This window comes from Miniopterus natalensis, chromosome 13 (genome assembly GCF_054644295.1).
Source record: "Miniopterus natalensis isolate mMinNat1 chromosome 13, mMinNat1.hap1, whole genome shotgun sequence".
NCBI lineage: Eukaryota > Metazoa > Chordata > Mammalia > Chiroptera > Miniopteridae > Miniopterus > Miniopterus natalensis.
In genome coordinates, this window is record NC_142093.1 from 59,758,462 (window position 1) to 59,781,901 (window position 23,440).

At 45.8% G+C, this 23,440-nt stretch overlaps 1 long non-coding RNA gene across 2 annotated transcripts; it reads left to right on the forward strand.

Annotated features, from left to right (window-relative positions):
• Window positions 1-12,536: 12,536 nt before the first annotated feature.
• Window positions 12,537-23,351, forward strand: LOC148091724 (uncharacterized). Of its 2 annotated transcripts, XR_015715563.1 has the most exons (4): window positions 12,537-12,578; window positions 13,074-13,094; window positions 19,114-19,256; window positions 23,294-23,351. It is a non-coding gene; the product is annotated as an uncharacterized LOC148091724 (long non-coding RNA). The 2 variants fall into 2 exon arrangements; XR_015715564.1 differs by lacking the exons at window positions 12,537-12,578; window positions 13,074-13,094 and adding an exon at window positions 14,684-14,771.
• The last annotated feature ends 89 nt before the right edge of the window (window positions 23,352-23,440 follow it).

Genomic DNA, 23,440 nt, shown 5'->3' on the forward strand with positions numbered 1-23,440 from the left:
GCATAACTGCATCTCGTGCATTCATTGGTGTGCCTTAGGGTATAGATGTCTGCTCAGGCGTCTGCGTCTGGGGTTTGTGATCCCTGTCATCTGCTGCCCATGTCAGATTCTGGTGCTGGGACAACTTGTGGAATAAGTTGATGACTGTGTCGTCTCTCACTGAGCCACTGTGTCATTTGTGTAAAATCGTAATTGTGTGTCCCAGGAGTGTTTGGGAGAAGTCACCTATAAAATAGCCTGAGCCGGGAGTTGCTTTGTGGGAGGTTTGCCCCTGGATTCGGTTGCTTTGGTTGTAGAGCATGTTCTCGGTCCCTGCGGGTTACTTTCAGAAATTTGTCTAGGAATTTGACCACTTTGTCTAGATTTTCAGGTTTATTGGCATAAAGCTGTTTTTGAATCCTCAGCTGAGGGTATGTTTATTGAATCGAGAGAAAGGGTAAGGGAAGAAGAGAGAGAAATATGGATGTGGGAGGGAAACATCGGTCAGCTGCCTCCCATATGTGCCCAGGTCGGGGATCAAATCCGCAGCCTTTTTGACATATGGCCGATGCTCCAACCAACTCAACCACCCGTTATGTTGTTTTATTTCTGAGGTATCTGCGGGGCCGGGATGTCCTCTTTAATCCCTACATTGACTCTTTCTGCAGGTAGACACCCCAATCGATCGGTCTCACCACGGGCTCATCAGCTTTTGAAGTGAAATTAGTCTTTTATTGCCTTCCGGTTTTTTTTTCTCCTTAGGTTGACTTTGCTGTTCCTGCTCTGATTTCTTAGGATACACACACAGCTTATTGTCTTTCCCCCTTTCCTTGTGCAAATGCTTGTGTAGCTGCAAAGTAACGCTTTAGCTGCACCTCACATGCTTTTATGCTCCATTTAAAGTATTGTAACATCTTCCCCATGATTCTTTCTTTAATGTGATGAGATATTTCAAAGTTTCTTAACACCTTGCTGACCGGCTACCTAGTGTGGCTGGCTACTTTTCCGTCAGCAAGGGGCTTAAAGTTACTTAAAATAAGTGCAGGCACAAGTTTTCCCATGACTGGTCAGCAACGTTTGGACATGGAAAACACATGCATACTCGTGACCAACCAGCAAGGTGTATCCAAACATACAGATTTTTTCCTAGATATTTTTCCAGTGTCAAATTTGTGCTTGTCCATTTTCCATTATAGATTTCTGACTTAGTTATGTTGGGGTCAGAGATGATGGTCATTGTGACTCCAAGTCCTTCAGACATGTTGGACCTTCTCCGTGGCTGAGCTGGAGGTTGCTTCCGGTGTGCGCTCTGCTCTGTTCGTATTGACGAGGACGGGTCTTTGGTGTCTGCACTCGGTCAAGACCCCCGAGGTTTTCTGTGCCCCTCTGTCTGCATCCTTTGTGTTCACGTCTTCTCACTGACGGCAGGTTTGTCCACTTTTCTGGCGGCTCTGTGACTTTGAGACCAAGTTACCAGGTACACAGACATTTAGAACTACACTGCCTTCCCAATGTGAGCCTGAGCGGCTGTGACTCCCGATCCATGACGCCTTCTGTCTGGACGTGGACTGGACGGCGGCAGCTCTGTGCGCTGCCCCTGGACAGCGCTGGCCTCACTCCCTTTCACCTGTCAGCTTCCCTGTGTCCTTACACATCTAGATGTGTCTGGTTACTTGATGTGAATTAAGATTCTGTTTTTACTCAGTCTGAGGATCTTTATTTTTTTACCCAGAACCTTCAGTCCTCTGTCATTTACCTAATTGGTGACAGAAGGCCCCACATCTACATTGCCATCCTGTGTGTTTTTCTTTGTCTCTCCTGATTTTGCATTGATTTTCTTACTCCATTTCCCTCCATTAGCTACAGGTGTCACTATCTCTGTCTTCAGTGGCTACTCTGTAAATGGTAATTTGTGTCCTGGTTGTTAAGTTGAAAAGTGAATTGTGTCTTTACTTTCTTCCTGGATGACACAGGGACTATGGTGCTTGCCGTTCTGACCAGCCCCTTCATGTTTATAGGCTTTTGTTTAATGTGCGTGTTGTCATCTCCAAACTGGGGGCATATCCCTCTTCCTTCTGCATGAAAGTGCATCTTCAGGGTTTCCTTTAGTGAGAACCTGCTCTTTCAGCAGAAAACGATCAACCTCACTCCTGGGAGGGTGTCCTGGTGTGGAGTTCCAGGTGCAGGTCCCCTCTGCATGAGCAGGTGCTCTGCTGGCTGTGGAGTTCCAGGTGCAGGTTCACTGTCTGCACCTGGAGGATGCTCCTCCTTGACTTTGCTCTTGGTTTTTGCTGTTGAGAATAAGCATCAGACAGGTGTGACTCATTTGAAAGCCTATCCTTTGACCTTTGCGGCTCTGGGAAGCCCTTTCTGTCTGGTCTGTGTGTGGCTTCTCTTGTTACTGCCTGTGTCCATGTCATAGGCTCTGGATTGTGGACGGGTCATTTTGATTAGTTCTGGGAAGTTCTCGGCCACTTCCTTCAGTTGTGTGTCTACTCTGTTCTCTGTCTCCCCACCTCAAGAACAACGACCAGACATGTGGAGCCTTCTCACTGGGCAGGCTCTTCATGTTCCTGGAGCAGTGGGCAGTTCTCAGCCCTTTCTCCCCAACTATCTGCATCCCATTGCCCCGCCAGTATGCAAGGCGCTGTGGCAGGCAGGGGCTTGGTTGAGGGGCGGAGTCCAGCACCCCTCCTTCTGCCCAGAGTTCCTGCAGAGGAACCTGTAGTTGAACAAAGATGTTGGGTTCAGGATGTGGGTTTAAGTTTGGGGAAATTGCTGATCTATTTTGAGGGTGTGTGTTTGGGAAAAGGGTGCTGGAGCTGAGGTTGGGCTGGCTGCATGCAGGGGCAAGTGAATCGGTGCGGAGTGCGGGGTTCAAGCTGGGTATGGTGTTGGTAGCCTTTGGGGGATGGGCGCTGCCCGAAGGGAGAGACTGAAGACATTGATTTGGGGTGCACCGCCTGTGGGCTGAGTGTGACTGGAGGCCTGGCTGTACTGCTACCCTCTTGTCCATTGCTGTGCGCACTCCTGGGCCAGTCTGCACCTCCCTGGTGCTAGAACTGGGCATTGGTCTCTATGGGACTCGTGCTGCTACAGCATCTCATCTTTGGGGGCCAGTTCACTGTCCTCATTTCCTGAACGCCCGGTGCAGGAGTGGAGTGTGTATGCCTGGTGGGCTCCGGCACATCGCTGGACAGTGACTCCACAGAGCAGCCCTGAAAGTAGCACTTGCCCGAATTCAGAGTCAGGTTCCTCCTGCCCCAGAGGTGGCACCATGGGTATGGCCTTGGTCCAGGCGACTTGGAAACGGCATAGCGCACAGTGAGAACACCTCTGTCTTGACAATTGTCTGGAAGTCTACTTTGTGTTTCTGAGCATCTCCAGTGACCATCAGCCCTTGTTCACTTGAGGGAGCATTGCCCAGGGTGTAAAAGCAGTGCCTCCTGGCCTGGTGGTCATCACCTGGAGTCCAAATCTGCCATTGAGGGTCATCTGCAGGGTGAGTCCCCTGGGCGGGGCCTGGTAAATGAGGGTAGAGTGGGTAGTGGGAGATGCCAGGAGCCAGCCCTCTTTCTGAACCTGGCGCTCCCAGGTGATGGGCACTTGATACATTCACCTGGGCCCTGTGGGGTGGCAGCCGCGATCCAGTGGAGGGAGGTGCCTTGCTGCAGGTCCCCGCAAGGGACACGAGGCTGCCCATCAGCTGGGGTATCTGAGTTGAGGCCTGGGCTTGGGGCCATCTTTTGTGTCGGCCCCCCTCCTACTTCCCTGCTCTTGACAGGAAGACTGAATGGGACATGCTGGGGTGGCTCCGGGTGACTGTAAAGGTCGTCCTCAGACACCTGGCACAGACAAGGAGTGACTCTGGGGGGCTGAGTACCTGTCCTGGGCCCAAGGGAGAGACATTCACTCCTGGTTTCCCTCTTTCCTGGAGAAGGCTCCCTGGAAAAGGCAGAGGCTGGCTGCTCACAGACATCCCTCCCCTTCCACAGCCTCAGGGCACACTCAGCACTTTGGCCCTGGACTGACTGACATTCCATCCCTCTGCCACCACCACAGGGGCCCACGGGGGCTGGACAGCTGCCACGACCCTCCAATGCATCTCAGACAGTGCACTGGGCTCATGGTCACCCAAAAGCTGAGTCGTCTGCCTGTCCTGTGCCAGGGCTGCCTCTCAGTGGAGATGTGGGCCCTGTGGTGGGGGCAGGCACAGTGTAGAACCCTGAGTGTGGGCAGGTGCAGCAGCGTAGGTGGGAGGTCCCATAGCCACTTTCCTTAGGAATGAGAAAGTGTGGTTGCCCAGGCCCTTGGCAGGGTCCAGCTGGACTTCCTCCCGCACTCAGTTCTGCTGAGCTTCCTGAGGGTTTCCCTGTTCTGCATGTTAATGACCAGAGGGCCTCAGGTGTCACAGGGAGCCAGTATTGAGCATCGCAGATGCTTTAGCTGTGGAAGTGACTTCACTCAGGACCTGCCATCACCTTCACACTGGATGAGGCACCAAGTGCTGTTTTCTTCTTGCCTCAGGCTCCAGGTCCCACCCCTGGGCAGTCTCTCCTCCAGCCTCTCAGAGTGGGGGCAGCAGGAGGCTGGGGTTTGCAGGGGTCCTGGGGTGATCCCTTGCCCAAACTGCCCGTCCAGACCTTCTCCTGGCCTCTTGCATGTCCTGTGCCAGGCTTGGAACTTACTTTGTTATTCAAGATTTGCTTCCTAGCTACTGTCGCTTTCCCTGCCTGGACAGAAGCCCCCAGAACCAGGCCCAGCTTGCTCTCCTCTGCCTGCTGCTCCCTCCAGCCAGCACCATCCACAGGACTCGACTGGTACGTGGTCGAGGGGGTAACACAGGCCCTCAGGAGGTCTAGGCAAGTCTGGGGTGCTCCGCCTTGCCCCGCCTCTGCAGTGCCACACACCAGGGGCCTGAATATCCTTGGGGGGCCTCTGGTGGTAGGCATGTGGCAAGGCCTCTGCTCCCTCAGGCCGGCACCCATTCCCAGGGCTCGTGTAGTGGCTATTTGAGATCCAGATAGCCCCTCTGTTTGGGGCACAGCGGAAGACACTCCTGCAGGGGCCTTCCCGGACCTGTAGCTCTGGTGACAGACGGGGCCTGTTGTACCCCTCTTTGGAGGTGAGCCTGCATTCCAGGGTGGGTTCATAGCCCAAATGGGCAAGAACCTCTGTAGTCAAACTATTACCCCTGGGACCTGGGTGGGTTCAGAGGGAAGTGAGTGCCCCCCCCACTTGTCTGCACTGCCACTCAGCATGGGGAGAGGAGGCTCCAGCCACACAGATGTCCCCTCAAGAGAGGATGGGCTGAGGCAGGATCCCAGATCAGTTGCTCAGCCACTCAGCACCCATGGACAGCACCAGGCAGGATTCTGATTTCAGGGTGGGAAAGCCAGGGGTCCCGACAGGGGACCGCTGTGCCCATGCAGGTGGTGGAAGTGAGCTCTAACACCACCTTGGTGGGACCCTGTCCCTCACCAGTGAAGCCCAGGCACACAGGACCACCTTGTTGGGGTGGCCTGAGGGCCCTGGAGTGGCTGACAAGAGAGGCCCCCTCATCCCTGAGCTCCACAGCACATGTGGTTGAAGGGTGAGACGGCTGACAGCCAGGAGCCCCATCCAGGCTTCTAGAGGAAAGACCAGCTGCTGGTGAAGTGTGTGGTGACTGGATCCCAATTTTGAGAACACCGAGGGGTGTTATCAGTGATGCGTGTGGAGCTTGGTGGTCTGTGTACACAGGAGAATCGGAGAGGAGGGGCCGGGAGGGGGGTGGCTGTCTGGGAGAGGTTGGGAGCTGGGTGGCTGGATGTGGCTGGTATCAGGGTTTGCGTGCTGTGTGGGGCTTCTGCTGTTTGGGTGCAGGCCAGGATGAATGCCATGTGTTTACAGGTGGGAGCAAGAACCTACTGTCCCCCCATCACTTGTTTTTCAGCATAGCAAATGTGGAGCCGGGGAGGCAGGGATGTGAGGGTGGTCCCTCGAGTGGAGGAGAGGGGCCTAATGTCCCTGGACTTGGGCTGGCTGTGTCCAGCATCTCAGGTGCAGAGTGGCCAGGGGGTGGTAGTGGCAGAGCTTAGGGCTAGTATAAGTGAGAATGGTGGTCCAGCCACTTGGAGGTGGCACAGCACGTGAGCGCAGCATTGTGGTTTCTCACCTGTGTAGAGCCTGTGACCCCCAGAGCCCCAGCGTACAGTGGGCCTGCAGCCTTGTGAGCTGGGCTGAGGCCCTTGTAGACCATATGTAGATGTCATAGAGATGCATGGCAGCCCCCTTTCCCTGCCAGCCTTGTCTGCTCCCCCTCCGACTGCCTGCTGTCCCTGGTTCTGTCGAACCTTCCTTCTCACCTCCGTGTCTGACACAAGGTCACCTAGTGTCTCCCCGATGGCCATGCCCCCAAAGCCAGAGGGGCCAGTTCTGCTCTGCCCTGACTCACCAGGAGAGGGTGCCTGAGAGGCTGCCCCTTCCCAGGTGCCCCAGGGTGGCTCTGCTTGGCACAGGTGCACTGGCTCCCTGGAGGATGCCGTGGGCCCTGCCTCCTGGTCCTCATAGAGTCCCACTACTATGTTGACCGGGCTGGGTACTGGGTGTCCTTAGAAGGAAGTCTGGTTATTGCCAGTGCGGCCTGGGAATGTGCCTGGGACAGGCTGTACTGGGGGTGAGGTGGGCCGGCTCTCTGAACCCTCAGGATAGCTGAATGTTTGTGGAGCCGGAAAATGGGGTTCCTGCTTCCAGGCCCGTCCCCGAGCATCCCGCACTCCTCCTAACCCTCCCCTGTGCCCAATCAGAAGTTGGAGGAGGGACTGGAGATGGTAGACTGGCAAGAAGCCCAAGGAAGGCATCGCCTACACCCTGTCCAGGCTGACCCTAGGGCAGCTCCGGCCAGGCTCCCGATCTTCTGGCTGTGTCACCTGGAGCCGGGCCATCAGGGCCATCACTTGGTCTCCAAAGTCTGCAGTGGCAGGTATAGTCCACAGGCTGTTCAGCAGGGCCACATGGCCCTACTCAGGTGCTTTCAGGGCTCCCCAGCCTGTGTCTGGGCTTCCTGCAGTGGCTGCTGTCCTGCACCCAGCTTCCCAGCTGGGACTGTGTGTGTCTGCTAAATTAAGGCCCTTTTCAGGGGGTGGGGGATTCTCGCTCACGGGAAGGCCCTGGGCAGGGACCCTGTCCTGTCAGGGAGGTCATGGGGTTCCCTGCAGCGTTGGAGAGGTGTGCCTGCAGCCTGGGGCTGTGATCTGGAGGCAGGTGACCTCTGGGGCTCTGAGTCACCCAAGTAGAGGGTGCAGGCCTGCAGTGGGGGTGTCCTGATGGCTGGGACCAGAGTGGGCGATGGCCCCTGTATAGCAGCCACGTCACTCGCTGGCCGGAGCTGAGGTGATGGCGTTTTCCAGCATTGTCCACACAGCCCCTGGGAACCCGTCCCCCACAGACACACGTGGGTGCTGGGCTGACCTGGCTTCTGGTGGGGAACTGGCCCTTCCATGAGTCAGTTGGTAACTGACAGCCTTTCTCTTGCTGCTTTTAAGATTCTTTGTGTCTTTCGCCTTTGCCATTTTCATTTTGATGTGCCTTGGTGCCGGCCTCTTTGGGTTCATCTTGTTTGGGACTCTGCACTTTTTGGACTTGTGTGTCCTTTTTCTTCACCAGAGTTGGGAAGTTTTCAGTCATTATTACTTTTAAGGTTCTGTATCCCTTGCTCAACTCTCTGAGGGGAGGCCTGCAAATACCATCAGAGGCACCGCTTAATTTAGCACAAATGCTTCTTTTCAGGCATCATTTGACTGCCCACCATGTGCCATCAGGTGAGTTGGGCTCGGAAACCTGGTGACCCAGGTGCTGCCCTCAGACTGGAGATGCACCTTCCCGCTCGGGCACCAACAGCTGCCCTGGGGAACCACGCCTCAGGCCCATGCCCTGCGCCCGCCCCACCCCTCCAGCTACATTCTTAGAAAAAGGAAGCGAGACCCCTCAGTGCGCCTGCGGGGATGGAAGTGCAGGGTGGACATTTGAAGAGTGAATGAGGCCTGTTGGGGCGGAGCCGCGCCCCCACAGTGGTTCCCTCTGCAGGAAACCCCGGGCTCGGAGGCGGGGCCTCTCAGCAGCCGCAGTGGCCGCGCCTTGTGCAGGAGGGTGAGCGAGGCGCTGCTGAGCCTGGAGTGTGCCCTGCACCGCAGGAGGAAGCTGCTCCTGGGCATCCCGCTGCTCGCCTCTGTAGCCTGTGAGTGAGCCCCTGCAGCAGGGGAGAGGGGCTCTTTCATTCGTGGGCCGCTGGATGCGGTGCGGGGGTGGGAGCGCTGTGTGCGGCCCCAAGGGTGGCCCTGCTGCCCCGGAGGCCTCCCCGCCGGGAGGTGCGCTTTATGCTCCCACCCTTTTCCGGGGGCTTTGGGTTCTTGTCCTTTCCACTTTCCCGGCAAAGCAGCTGTCCAACTTGGGTCAAGACCTTCGACGGGTTAGGCCCAGTGCAGACTCCTGGCTGCCCGGCTGCGGGCCCCTGTCCTGAGCGCAGTGACTGCGATCCCACTTGGTCGAGGCGCGGCTGTCCTTGGGCAACCTCCTGAACCGAAGCCCCAGTCCACTGCCCCAAATACCCGCTCCTGGAGGTGTGGGGCTGCTGTCCCCATCGCCCGGGAGTCTGCCAGCCCTAGGGGAGCCTGCTGCGCGGGGACACCCTGGGGAATGCGCTGCCCTGCCCTGCTGGTTAAGCAGGATAAAAATACTGTTGCCTCTGGGATAGACCCTGCTAGACTTTGCTCTGCAGGAAAATTACTCAGCATTTAACTGTTGGGGAGCCAAGTATTGCCGACCCTCGCCGGCCAGCAGCAGCTCCCAGGTGTGTGGGCGCCGGTTCAGGGGCTCCGCTGTGGGCTCTCCTTGCCCAGCGCGCAGGCGCTTCCCCATGTGCGGTTCTCATCGCTGTGGTCACTCAGGGTGGCACCCGAGCTAGGGCAGCTGTTGGACCCTGTGTCTTAGAGGCAGAAACCGTTGTGTTTTTTTAAAATTTAGGAGCTGTTTGATGGGAGTTTATTTTAAACATCTATTTGATTGGAGGATATTTTAATTGTTGTTATTAATACCTTACCAAGTACAAAAATGGAACCAGAAGTAGCTCCCAATGTGAGCTCTTTGAATCCTGGTCACGGGACACACACTGAAATAAAACCACCTGCTAACGGGTTGAGTTACAAGATCTGATTCCAGAGGTGAGAGGGGACCTGGGAAAGCACTAGGAAGACTTGTGTGATTAGACCCTGTCTGTCTAGTGGAGCCCAGCTGCTTGGGAGATGGAGCTGAGGACTCTAGCAGGGCTTCTGGTTGCTAGGCAAGGTTTCAGGCTGGGGTGGGTGTTAGCTGTGGGGAGTTTGCAAGGGAGGAAGTGTGTGTTCAATTTTAAAAGAGCTGGCACCTGAGGGGAAAGACCACTTAAAGCTGCCTAATTATTGTTATGACAATAATAATACCAAAATTTGCTTAGTGCTTCCCGTGTATGTGCAGGCATGAGTCTCTTTCATTGTGTCATTTAATTATCTCAACACTACTAGGAAGTAGGTACTGTGATTATTCCCTATTTAGAAGTGAGAAAATTAAAGTGGAGACAAATTGGGAAAATTTATGGATGGTTACACAGATGATAAGCTCTGGAGAGTCAGGTGTGGCTGTGACTGGTTACTACATCCCTCAGGGTGGAAGGGTCTCATCTTCCCCAGGTGTCAGAGTCACCTGGGACACTTAAAGAATACTGACAGCCCTGGCCCCTGTCCTGGGATTCTGAATGAGGAGGCCTGCCTGGGTTTTATCAGTTGGGACTGGAGAATGCAGAACCCCCCTGCACTGCTCCACCCTCACCTCATTCTTGGCATTGTTAGGTCCTGAGAGCCTTTTCGAGCTAAAGGGCACCGTGGGTTAGGAGCCTTTGCTGTAACACCACAGGCTATGTGGCCCCTGGCAGTGACTCAATAATAAGTGTTCCCATTTTGAAAAAGAGACCTGTGTTTGTGGGGGTGACTGTCTCTGTCACCACTGTGCAGCCTGCCGTTGCTCCCCATCCGGAAGGACTGTATCTTTGTGATCTGGTCAAGTTCCCTAGTGTCTCATTGGTGTCCAGTGCCCCACCTTTTCCTGCTGGGGGGTGGGGGTGTTAAGCTGTTTCTTCCCTGTAGTCCCAGGTGGACCCCTACTGTTTCTAGTCACCCACGCCTTACCTCCTTTGGGATCAGTCTTTTCTGGCAACTGCTCTTGGGGTCCTCCCTGTACCTTACATGCACGTTGCTTACCACAAGCATGATGTTTTTTGCTCAGGGTCTTACCCTGCGTGCATCCGTAGGCACCAACTTTATTAGGTGGATGGCTGGTAGATGAGTGAGGACGGATTTTAGGAAACACAGAAAAAAGAAGGCGAGTCCCCCATGGGTTCCCCCATTCAGTAAACACTAACATCACTATGGCAAGTTGGTGAGCCCTGGTGCATGGATCAGCTCAACAAGGCCACGCCTTTCATACTGGGTTGGTTTTGCAGACAGGGCCTTGTTGAGCTGATCCATGTACCAGGGCTTGTGTTTGTCTCCTAAGGCTTCTGTGTGTGGCTAGGTGGGTTGTTCCCACCCCATTTAAAGGCTCTCTGTTTATTTAATTGGAAAAACTCCATTTTGTATTAAATCCCAGGAAAGCCCAGCAGTCAGAATTGTACTCCTGTAGACACACCCCTGTTTTGAAATCCCTTGTAGGGTATTATGTGAAAGCAAGATTATTTTATTTAATAGAAATAACACTAAGGCAGTAGTGAGCATGCGAGATGGATTTAGGGTATTTCCTTTCCCTGGTTGACCTATTTTCCACTAGTGCACCCCCTTCCTGAGGGAACTGGCACATATGACTGATATTTGGGAAGGATAGGGAGGTGGCCTGCAGCCTTTGATTTGTGTTGTGGAAATTTGTTCAGAAATAACTATTAAAGTCATAAAGCCTTTCAATTAATCTCAGCTTTGTAGCTTTCTATTCAACAGGTCCATCCAGGAAAATGGTGAAATAAAAATTGAAAGGAAGATTGAAGAGGTTAGTCTCGTCCATATTTTGATTCTATTTTTTCTATATATTTATCTACTTTTGTTGCTTTCCTTGTACTGATGTGTTTATTGTAGCAGCTTGATGCTTATCCACAATTTTGAGACAATCTCTCAAAAATGATCCCTGCCCAGCCATAGTGGCTCAGTTGGTTGAGTGTCATCCTGTGCACCAAAAGGTTGCCAGTTCTATTCCTAGTCAGGGCACATACGTGGGTTACTGGTTCGATCCCCAGTTGGGGCACACACAGAAGGCAACTGATCAGTGATTCTCTTTCATAGCGATGTTTCTGTCTCTCCCCTTCCACTCTCTAACGTGTCCTCAGGTAAGGGTTAAAAGAAAAGATCCCTTATTTATGGATTTTTTTTTCCTCTCAGAGGAAGGGAGAGGGAGAGAGAGCTACAAACATCACTGATGAGAGAGAATCATTGATCGGCTGCCTCCTACAGTCCCCCTACTGGGGATCTAGCCCACAACCCAGGAATGTGTCCTGACCAGGAATCCAACTGTCACCTCCTGGTTCATAGGTCTGTGCTCAGCCACTGAGCCATGTCGGCCGGGCTGCTCCCTTATTTAATAGGAGGGTTAATAATTCTTGTTATGCTACAGATACATCTTTGTGTCAGTCTTTGTCCATTTTATAAGTCTTAAAGGGAAAAGGAGTTTAAACTTTTATGTGATTTTTTTGGGTGAACCTTTCCAGAATTTCTTAGAGCAAGGGAAGTGATTACCTACCTGTTCAAGGGATGGAGGCCAGTGCCAGCATTCACTCACGTGAGCAGATGCTATAAGGAAAAATGCCCATCTCAGATGCTCAGACTCAGGGTGTCCATAGGCACAGATGGGAAAGTCACACACCTCCCTCACTGATAGCTAGCTCCTCTGGTTGGCAATACACCTTCTATTTTAAAGTAATTTCTTATGTTTTAGTCAAGTAAGTGTAGATATGGATAGGCCATTGTACCGTGCACCTGGGAGGGGATGAGGAGTTCCTCATTTTCATTTGAAGCCAGGTGCTGGATTCCTGGGGAAGCCCTTGTTCTGTCCAAGCTCATGGTGTTAACACACATAGATGGGGATTGCCTCATAGCCTGTGATTTCTCTGCTGGAGCTGATCCCTTGGAGATAATATGCAGAAGCAAGATGTTAAGCTTTTGTGGGCAGCCATTAGGGGTTTTTTCATTTCTGAAAAGAGACCAGTGGTGGTGAGCTGCCTATTTTTTGAGCCTGAACCACCTTTAATATTGTTCATAGTAAGTTGGGAAAGTAAAAAGGTTATTTTTCTCAGAGACTTATGCATCTGTGGAGAATAATTCCAATGTGCATTTAACTCTCTTGATTTTAGAGTTGTGATTGAAGTGTTATAACTTAATTTCAGACAAGAAGCAAATTATAGGAGGAATTGAAATCCGCCATGCCTATCTGGAACATCAGAGTGAGGGGAAAGTGGTGGAGCACTGTGTTTTTGCTTTAGAACTGATACCGGTTATTTTTGTTTTAGATTGTTGAACCACTTTGAAAATAAGAGGTTGGGAAAAAAGGTATGTATACTTTTTGTTTTGCTTTAGGAAAAGGTTTATGTCTTATATGTTTATCTCAGCTGAGTAATTCCTTAGTATGATAAATATACGGCACTGTCAAGACAAGAACCTTTTTACCACAAGGTAAATTTTTACTCTAAACTTTGGATGCAGTGTTTTTTAAACCTTTTTTTCTTTTGCAATTAAGAACTATTTTATTTTAAATTATTATTTTTTATTTTTTATTACAGCTCATATACATTATTATATTAGTTTCAGATGTACACCCCAGCAATAAGACATCACATAGCTTACTAAGTGATCATCCTGATAAATATAGCACCCATCTGACACTGTACGTAGTTATTAGAATATTATTGACTAGTCCTAGCCAGTTGGTTGCAGGCTTGATCCCCAGGGCACGGGAGGGAACCAATCGATGTGTCTCTCTCACATTAATGTTCCTCTCTCTCTCTCCTCTCTGTCTCCCTCCCCCCTTCTACTCTCTCTGAAAAGCAATGGATAAAACAGCCTTAGGTGAGGATTAAAAATATATATATATATATTATTGACTATATTCCTTATGCTGTATTTTACATCCCCATGACTATTCTGTAACAGCCAATTTGTATTTCTTAATCTCTTCACCTTTTGCACCCATCTCCGAACCTCCTCCCATCTGGCAGTCATCAAAATATTCTATATCTCTGCTTGTTTGCTTATTTTGTTTTTTAGATTCAACTGTTGATAGGCATGTATTTATTGCTATTTTATTGTTCATTTTTGTAATCTTATTTCTTCTTAAAGAATACCCTTTAACACTTCATATAATCTGGTTTGGTGGTGATGACCTCCTTTAGATTTTTTTTGTCTAGGAAGCTCATTATATGTCCTTTGATTGTAAGTAATAGCTTTGCTGGGTAGAATAACCTTGGTTATAGGTCCTTGCTTTTCATCACTTTGAATATTTCTTGCCATTCCCTTTTGACCTGCAAAATTTCTGTTGAGAAATCAGCTGACATAATTATGGGAGCTCCCTTTTAGGTAACTACAGGGTAACTGCTTTTCTCCTGCTGCTTTTAAGATTCTCTGTCTTTAAACTTCGGCATTTTAATTATGATGTGTTTTGGTGTGGGGCTCTTTGGGTTCATCTTGTTTGAGACACTCTGCACTTCCTGGACTTGGATGTCTATTGCCTTCACCTTGATAAGAAAGTTTTCTGTCATTGTTTTTACAAATAGGTTTTGATTTTTTTGCTTTCTCTTTTCTGCTTCTGGCATTCCCATGATGTGAACGTTGGTTTGCTTGAAGCTGTCCCAAGGCTCTTAAAGTATTCTCATTTTTTTTGGATTCCTTTCTCCTTTTACTGTTCTGATTGGGTGCTTTTTCCTTATATTGCAAGTCACTGATTTGCTTCATGGCTTCATTTACTATACTGTTGATTTCCTGTAAATTATCCTTCATTTCAGTTAGTTTATCCTTCATTTCTGACTGGTCCTTTTTTGTGCTGTTGAGGTTGTCACTAAGTTCATTGAGCATCCTTATAACCAGCGTTTTGAACTCTGCATCTAGTAAATTACTTGTCACCATTTTTTTAGTTATTTTTCTGGAGTTTTGTTCTGTTGTTTCTTTTGGAACATGTTTGCCTCCTCATTTTGGCAGTGTCCCTCTGTTTGTTTCTATGTATTAGCTTGAGCTTCTATGTCTCTATCTTGGTAGAGAGGCTTATAAATGTTCTGTAAGGTCCAATGACAGAGACTAACTGATCATCCAAGCTGAGCTCATCCAAGGTGTGCCTTCTGTGTGGGCTGTGTACACTCTCCTCTTGTTGAGCCTGGATTGCTCTTCGCATGTCAGTGGGAGGCCTTTACGTGTGAACTGATCAGCTGCAAGGACTGGCTGCAACCACCTACCTCTGTCCTCAGACCGTGGTGGAGGATCAGCAGTACAGGGGCCCACCCACAGAGCAGTACTTACTTCAGCCAGGCTCTGGTGCCCACTTAGTCTGCCCCCTGAGCATGTCACTTACAGATGTGGTTGAGGGGGTCCTTTAACATGGTATAAAACTGTCCACTGGGTACACCTGCTCTGTGGCCTCTCTGTAGGTGCAGGCCAAGGTCAGCCGTCACCTGTGTTCTGCCTGGGGCCATCCAGCATGAGCTACAAAATGATCTGCAGATGGCTGTGACTTGTGCTGGCCTTGGAGGTGCCCTGGTGAGTCAAACCAGTGAGCCAAGACTGGCTGCTGCTACTGCTGGGCCTGTCTCTTACCAAGAGATAGGAGGCTGATACTGCTTGTTTGAGAGATTTTAGGATGATCTGAAGCATGAGCCAAGACAGGCCATTCATATGGAAAAGCCACTGAAAACAGCTTGGGTGGGCCTGAAAGTTGGCCAGGTTGGGACCTCAGGGAATCTCCAAAGAGGTGCAAACAGTGTTAGCCATGTTGACGGCTATAGAACCTGATATAGAACCTGCCTGCCAGCTCTATGGGGTGTTCTCAGAAAAGGAATAGTGGCCTCTCCCAGCACTTCAGTCTGGGAGAAAGCTGCCCCCCCCAAACTCTCACCCTGATGCCAGACAACTCAGTTCCTACCCATATGTCCCTGGTTCCTTTCAAGCTGCTGTCTCTCAGTGCTGTAGCTCAAGAGCTGTGAGTCTGAATTAGTCCCTTTGGAAGTGACTGCCTAGGACTCCTGAAGCGTCTGGCTCACTCACCACACTTCCCACTGTTTTTTACAGCCAGAAGTTCTGGGGACTTCTCCTGGAATTGGAACCCTGGGCTGGGGGGCCTGGTGTGGGCTGGGACCCTTTATTCTTTAGGGGGGGACCTGTGGAACTGCGATATCCCTCGCAATTTTTATTCACTGCAGGTGGGTGTCTAACCAGCCTGTTCTACATCTTCGCCCCTCCTACCAGTCTTGATGTGGCTGCTTTTTTAATTCCTTAATTGTAGGATTTCCATTCAGTCAGATTTTAGGCTGTTGTGAATGACAGTTTTTCTATAGTTTACTTGTCAAGAACTGTTTTTCTTTTAGAAGTTGTTTGAATTGATCATTTTAGAGACAGAGAGAGGAAAGAAGAAAGAGAGGGAGAGAGAAACCTTGATGTGTTATTCCACTTCTGTGTACATTCACTGGTTGATTCTTGGATGTGCCCTGACGGGGCAGCCAACCCACAACGCTCTTGCATCAGGACGATGCTCCCACCAACTGAGCCACCTGGCCAGGGCTGTCAAGAACGATTTATGATGAAAGCTATGGATTCTCTCCATCGCGGAAGATCATGGGTGTATGTATGTATGTATGTATGTATGTGTAGATGCATGTGTGGATTTATTTTAATTTATTTTTTCAGGGGTCTTTGTGAAGCCCAACCAAAGATCCTATCTAAAAAGTTCTTCCTCCAAAGACTCTGTGAGTTTGATTCTTACAAACTATGATGATCTAAGCCAATGTCTATATAAATGTTTTTGTTTTTCCCCATTTGAGTAATACCCAAGTAGTCAGAACATTGGTAGAAGAGACAGTCTGGGTCTGTTGAAATCCTTCTTTTCTAAACCCTGTGCATTCCTAAATTCCTGCAATTTAATTACATTTAAGTGAGGCTGAGCCTGTGTCTTAACTTTTGCAAGGCGGTCAGATGGTTTCTAGCCTATATTAATTATTCTAAGAGAATTATTTCCAAAACAAGAAAATATTTTAGAGGGTATAAAACCAAGTACCATATGTTAAGTTCTATAAGAAGTTATGGTCTGTGATATCATGTTGAGCCATTTATTTGCTTTTATCACCAAAATACATCAGGAAGTTTTCAGAATTCAGTCCAGGTAATGAGCGAGGCAGTGAAGAATTGTGTCCTATGGTGGGAACTTGATTTAAATCAGATTGCAAAGAAGATTTCTCCTCACCCTTTGCGTTGGTGGTTCTGTTGCAATTTTCCTCTCTGTCTTAAACAGTTGAGCTTCAGGCACTATGACTTTTTCCTTGACTGTATTTGGAGAACTATGTTTCTGGAGTAACAGTTGGGTCTTAGAGGTTTACAAAAGAAAATTGATAACATTCATTAAAGTTTCTGTATTTTTTTTTTTTATAATCAAAATGTGTTTATTCATTTCCTTCTTGTCTTTAATCGGTAGCTTATATGTAGTCAGAAAAACTATTAATGTCAGCTTTTACTGGAATAAAAATTGTATTTTTAACAGATTCAGTTAGTTACAAAATACTCTTATTTGTGCTTTAAATCACTTTTGCCATGATTTGGTGCTGGAATTATGCTGCTTGTATAATTCCATGGGATGAGAGCCAGAATTTCTGTCTTCAATGACTGGCATAATTTGAGATTTTAATTGAAGCTTAAAAAAATAGAAATAACCCACTACAGGCTTTATGTTTGTCCCCCCTAAAAAAATAATCTGTCCACAAGCAATCATTTTATTTAGAGAATAATATTTATTTATCTGTGAAAAGTGAATGAATTAGATTATTTCCTTATAAGGCAATGGCTTACACACATGATATCTTTAAGTTTGAGAATTATAGAATTCTCTTTGATACTTTCTTGATATTCTTTGTAATTTTAAAAAATTGTGATAAACTTGGCACATAATATTTTATCAGTTTAGGTGCACAACTTAATAATTCAGTGTTTATGTACACTACAGAGTGATCACCACAGTGAATGTAGTTAACATCTATCCCATGTGCAATTGAACCCCTGCCCCCATTACACCCAAGCCCAAACCCCCTTCCCGTCTGTCAGACATCAGTGCGTTCTATGTATGACTTTTGTTCTGTTTTTTTAGATTCCACATATCAGTGAAATCACACAGTATTTACCTTTCTCTGCTTGACTTATTTCACTTAGCATAATACTCTCAGGGCCCATTCCTGTTGTCACAGATGGTGAGATTTCACTCTTTCTTATGGCTGAGTAGTATTGCATTGTATATATGCACCGCAACTTCTTTTTATATTCATCTATTGTTTTCATATCATGGCTATTGGAAATAATGCTGCAGTGAACATAGGGGTGCATATATCTTTTAATTCGTGTTTTTCATTGTTTTAGGATAAATACCTAGAAGTGGAATTGCTTAATCACATAGTGTTTCTACTTTTAATTTTGGGAGCAGCTCCATACTATTTTCCACAGTGGCCGCTCCAGTTTACTTTTCCATCAACAGTGCACAACCATTCTCCATACCCTCCCCAACACTTATCAGTCTTTTTGAGAATAGCCATTCTGACAGGTATGGGTGAAACCTCATTGTGCCTTTGAGTTTCATTCCTCTGATGACTAGTGACATTGAGCATATTTTCATGTCCCTGCTGGCCATCTGTAGGTCTTCTCTTGAAAAATAACTATTCATTTTCATATACTCTGCAGATTTTTTAATTGGTTGGTGTGTTTTTTTACTGAGTTGTATGAATTCTTTTTATATTTTGTATTTAATCCCCTATCAGAGATATGATTTGCAAATAGCTCCCCTTTTGTTGGTATCCTTTTCATTTTATTGTTGGATTCATTTGCTGTACAGAAGCTTTTTAGTTTGAAACCCTATTTTATTTATTTTTGCTTTAGTTGCCATTGATTTTGGAGTCAGATCCCAGAAATAATTGCCAAGACCAATATTAGAGAGCTTACTGCCTGTATTTTCTTCTAGGAGTTTTAAGGGTCCAGGTTTTCCTTCAAGTCTTCAGTCCATTTTGAGTTGGTTTTTGTCTGTGGTGTTAGATAGTGGTCCTTTTTCCTTTTTTTTTTTTCTTTTTTACATGTTGCACTTCAGTTTCCCCAATACCATTTATTGAAAAGATTGTCTGTTTTTCATTGTATATTCTTTCCTCCTTGTCCTAAATTGATTGACCATATATTCTTGTGTTTATTTCTTGCCTCTATTGTGTTCCATTTATTTGTGTCTGTTTTTATGCCAGTGCCATACTGTTTTAATTATTATAGCGTTGTAGTATAGTTTAATTATTAGGGAGCATGATGCCTCCACCTTTGTTCTTTTTCAAGATTGCTTTGGCTACTTGTGACCTTTTGTGGATCCATAAAATTTTGGATTGTTTTATTTCTGTGATAAATGTCATTGAAATTTTGATAGAGATTACATTGACTGTAGCTTGTTTGGGGTAATATGGCTATTTTAACACTATGAAGTCTTTCAGTCCATGCACATGGAATATCTTTCCATTTATTCGTGTCTTCAGTTTCTTTCATCATTGTGTTACAGTTTTCAGAGTACATGTCTTTCACCTCCTTGATTAAATTTATTCCTTGTTATTTTATTCTTTTATTGGAGTTGTAAATGGGCTTGTTTTCTGAGTTTCTCTTTCTGGCTACTATTCATTGTTAATGTATAAAAAAGGAAGAGATTTTTGCATTTTTAATTTGTTCCCTGCAACTTTACCAAATTTATTTATTCTAACAGTTTATAGTGGTGTTTAGGGTTTTGTATTTATAAAACATGTCATCTATAAATAGTGACAGTTTTACATCTTCCTTCCCTGTCTATGTGCATTTTATTTCTTTTTTGTACCCAATTGCTGTCTAGAACATCCAACACTATGTTGAATGAAACTGGGAAGAGTGGGCATCCTTGTCCTGTTCCTTGTATTACAGAAACAGCTTTCACCCTTCCAGCATTGACTCTGATGTAGGTGTGGGCTTGCCATTTGAGGCCTTTATTATGTAGAGGTGAGTTTCAACTGTGCCCACTTTATTAAGACATTTTCTTTGTAAATGGATGTTGAATTTTATCAAATGCTTGATATCATCATGTGATTTTTGTCTTTTATTTTGTTAATGTGGTGGATCATGTTGATTAATTTGTGGGTGTGGACCCATCCTGGATTCCCTGGAATTTCCACTTCATCATGATGAGTGATCATTTTAATGTATTGTTAAACTAAGTTTGCTATTATTTTGCTGAGGATTTTTACAAATGTATTCATCAGGTATATTGGCCTGTACTTTTCTTTTTTGTGGTGTCCTTTTCAGGTTTTATAATCGGAGTAATTTAGGCCTCCTAAAATGACTTTGTAAACTTTCTATTCTCCAATTTTTTAGAAGAGCTTGAGGAACATGGGTGTTAAATCTTTTTTGAATGTTTGAGAGAGTTCATCAGTGAAGCCATCTCTTCCTAGACTTCTTATTTTTTATTTTATTTTCATTTTTTGTTAATCCTCACCTGAGGATATTTTTCCATTGATTATTAGAGAGTGGAAGGGAGGAAAGGATGGGGATGGGAGAGAGAGAGAAACATCAATATGAGGGAGACACATTGATTGGTTGCCTCCCGCATGAGCCCCCACTGGGGCCAGAGGTGGAACCTGCAACCCAGGTTAAGTGCCTTAGACTGGGACTTGAACCCGAGGCCCTTCATTGTGTGGCCCACGCTGTAACCACTGAGCCACCAGCCACAGCTGTTTCTGGACTTTTAAAAAAGTTATTAAAATGTTTTTGGGATATATTGGGGTGACATTGGTTATTAAAAATACATGTTTCAGGTGTATGATTATATAATACATTATCTGTATATTGTATTGTGTGTTCACCATCCTAGACAGTGTCTCCTTCCAACACCATTTACCCCCCTGCACCCTCTTCTACTTCCCCCTACTACACTTTCCCCCTGATATTCACAGTAATGTCTTCTTTGAGTATAAGCTCCGTTGTGTGTGTTTTTAAAATTTATGTTTTTCTTCTCATTGATATTTTTCTTAAAGATAGAGGAAAGGAGAGAGAGAAACATCAATGTGAGAGAGAAACATTGATCAGTTGCTTTCCATATGCACCTCAGTCAGGAATCAAACCCATAAATGGGCTATGTACCCTGACTGGGAGTCGAACTGGTGACCTTGTTGTGCACAGGAAAACACTCAACCAACAGAGCGACACTGGCTGGGGCTATAAGTTGTATTTTCCCCCCTTAATATCTGTACACATTTCATCCCTCTCCTCAACCCTGACAGCTTACAGTCCATTCTCTGAGTCTGTTTCTATTTTGTTTGTTTATTTTGTTCATTAGATTCCACGTGTGAGTGGAATCATATGGTAGTTGTCTTTCTCTAACTGTGTTATTTCACTTAGCATAATGCTCTCCACCTCCATCCATGCTGCTGCAAAGGGTAAGATTTCTGTCTTGTTTATGGCCAAGTCATATTCCATCTGTAAATGTACCACAGCTTTCTTATTCACTCATCTACTGATGGGCATTTGGGCTGCTTCCAGATCTCAGCTAGTGTAAATAGCGCTTCTATGACCTTAGGGGTGCATAAGTTCTTGGTGTTTCAGGTTTCTTTGTATATATTTTCAGAAGTGGGATCACGGGTCAAATGGCAGTTCATGTTTAATTTTTTGAGGAAACTCCACACTGTTTTTACAGTGGCTGTACCAGTCTTCATTCCAACCAGCAGAGTAGTAGGGTTGCCTTTTCTCCACATCCTTGACAGCACTTGTTGTTTGTTGATTTATTGATGGTAGCCATTCTGACAGGTGTATGGTGATACCTCATTGTAGTTTTAATTTGAGTCTTTCTGATGATTAGTGACATTGAGCATTTTTTCATACGTCTCCTGGCATCTGTTTATCCTCTTTGGAGAAGTATCTATTCAGTTCCCTTGCCCATTTTTTAACTGGATTGTTTCCTGATGTTGTGTTGTATGTGTTCTTTGTATATTTTGGAAATTAACCCGTAACCAGATGTATCATTGTAAAATATATTCTTCCGTACAGTGGGTTCCTTTTTCATTTTGTTGGTAGTCTCTTTTGCTGTGTAGAAGATTTTTAGTTGGATGTAGCCCCATCTGTTTGTTTTTCCCTTTGTTTCTCTTGCCCTTGGTGATCTATCAGTGAAAATTCTACTCTAAGTGATGTCTAAGATTTGACTGTCTACATTTTCTTCTAGGATTTTTATGGTTTCATCACTTACATTTAAGTCTTTTATCCATTTTGATTTTATTCTTCTGTATGGGGTAAGTTGGTGGTCTAGTTTTATTTTTTTGCATGTGCCTGTTCAGTTTTCCTAGCACCATTTATTAAAGAGACTGTTTTTACTCCATTGTGTGCTCTTGCCTTCTTTGTCAAATATTAATTGACCATACTGGCATGGGTTGATTTCTGGGTGCTCTGTTCTGTTCCATTGGTCTATATGCCTATTTTGTGCCAGTTACCAGGCTATTTTGATGACAGTGGCTTTGTGGTATAACTTGATATCCAGTACTATGATTCCTTCCAACTTCTTCTTTCCCAAGATTGCTGTAGCTCTTTGGGGCCTTTTTAATTTCGATATAAGTTTTTGAAATAATAGTTCTAGGTCTGTGATATATGCTGTTGGTATTTTAATAAGAATAGCATTAAATCTGTAGATTGCTTTGTGTAGTATCGACATTGTAATGATGTTAGTTCTTCCAACCCATGAACATTGTATATGCATCCACTCGTTTGTATCTTCCTCTGTTTCCCTTTTCAAAGTCCTATGCTTTTCCAAGTACAGTTCTCTTAAATCCTTGATTGATTCCCAGGTATCTTTTGTTGTTGTTGTTGCAGTGGTAAATGGGATTATTTTTTAGTTTCTCTTTCTGAGAGTTCATTATTGGTGTATAAATATGCCATTGATTTCTGGATGTTAATTTTGTATTCAGCTATTTTGCCGAATTTATTTATTAAATCTAGCAGTCTTTTGGTGCAGTCTTTAGGGTTTTTTGTATAGAGTATCATGTCATCTGCGAATAATGACTGATTTTCTTCCTCCTTTCCAATTTGGATGACTTTTCTTTTTGTTTTCTAAATGCCATGACTAGGACTTCCAGTAATATGTTGAATAAGAGTCATGAAAGTGGACATTCCTGTCTTGTTCTTGATCTTAAGGGAGACACTTTCTGGTTTTGCCAATTGAGTATGATGTAGGTTATAGGTATGTCATATATGACCTTTATTATGTTGAGGTGTGATCTCTCTGTTCCCACTTTGTTGAGAGTGTTTATCATAAATGGGTGCTAGATTTTGTTGAATGCTTTTTCTGCTATCTAATGATATGATATGATTTTTATCCTTTATTTTTTAAATGATTTATCGTGTTTATTGATTTGTGAATATTGTACCAGCTTTGTGTCCCTGGAGTAAATCCCACTTGGTCATGTTGCATGTTCCTAATGTATTGCTGGATCCAATTTGCTAATATTTTGTTGAGGATCTTAGTATCTGTGTTCATCAAGGATATTGGCCTGTAATTTTCTTTTTTGTAGTATCTTATATGATTTTGGAATCAGGATAATGCTGGTCTTGTAAAAAGAGCTTAGGAGCCTTTTTTCTTCTTGAATATTTCAACTAGTTTCAGAAGGGTAGGTGTTAGTTCTTTTGCGGTTCCGTAAGATTTTCCTGTGAAGCTATTTGGTCCAGGACTCTTGTTTGTTGGGAGGTTTTTGATTACTGATTCTGTTTTGTTAGCAGTAATCGCTATATCCAGATTTTCTGTTTCTTCTTGATTCAGTCTTGTAAGATTGTATCCTCTTAGGAATTTATCCATTTCTTCCAGTTTGTCCAATTTGTTGGCATATAGTTTTTCATAATGTGTTTTTATGAAATCCTTTGTATTTCTTTGGAGTTAGTTGTTACTTCTCCTCTTTTATATCTAATTTTATTTATTTGGGTCCTCTTTTTTTCTTGATGACTCTGGTTATATAGGTGTGTCAGTCTTTTTTGAAAAAATATTTTTATTGATTTTTAGAGAGAGAGAAAAACGGAGAGGGGAAGAGAAAGAGAAACATTAATGTGAGAGCTGAATAGTGTTGGATGTTGATGAGCTGCCTTCTACACTCCCGCTAACATGGTGATTGAGTCTCCAACCCAGACATGTACTCTGACTGGTAATCAAATCT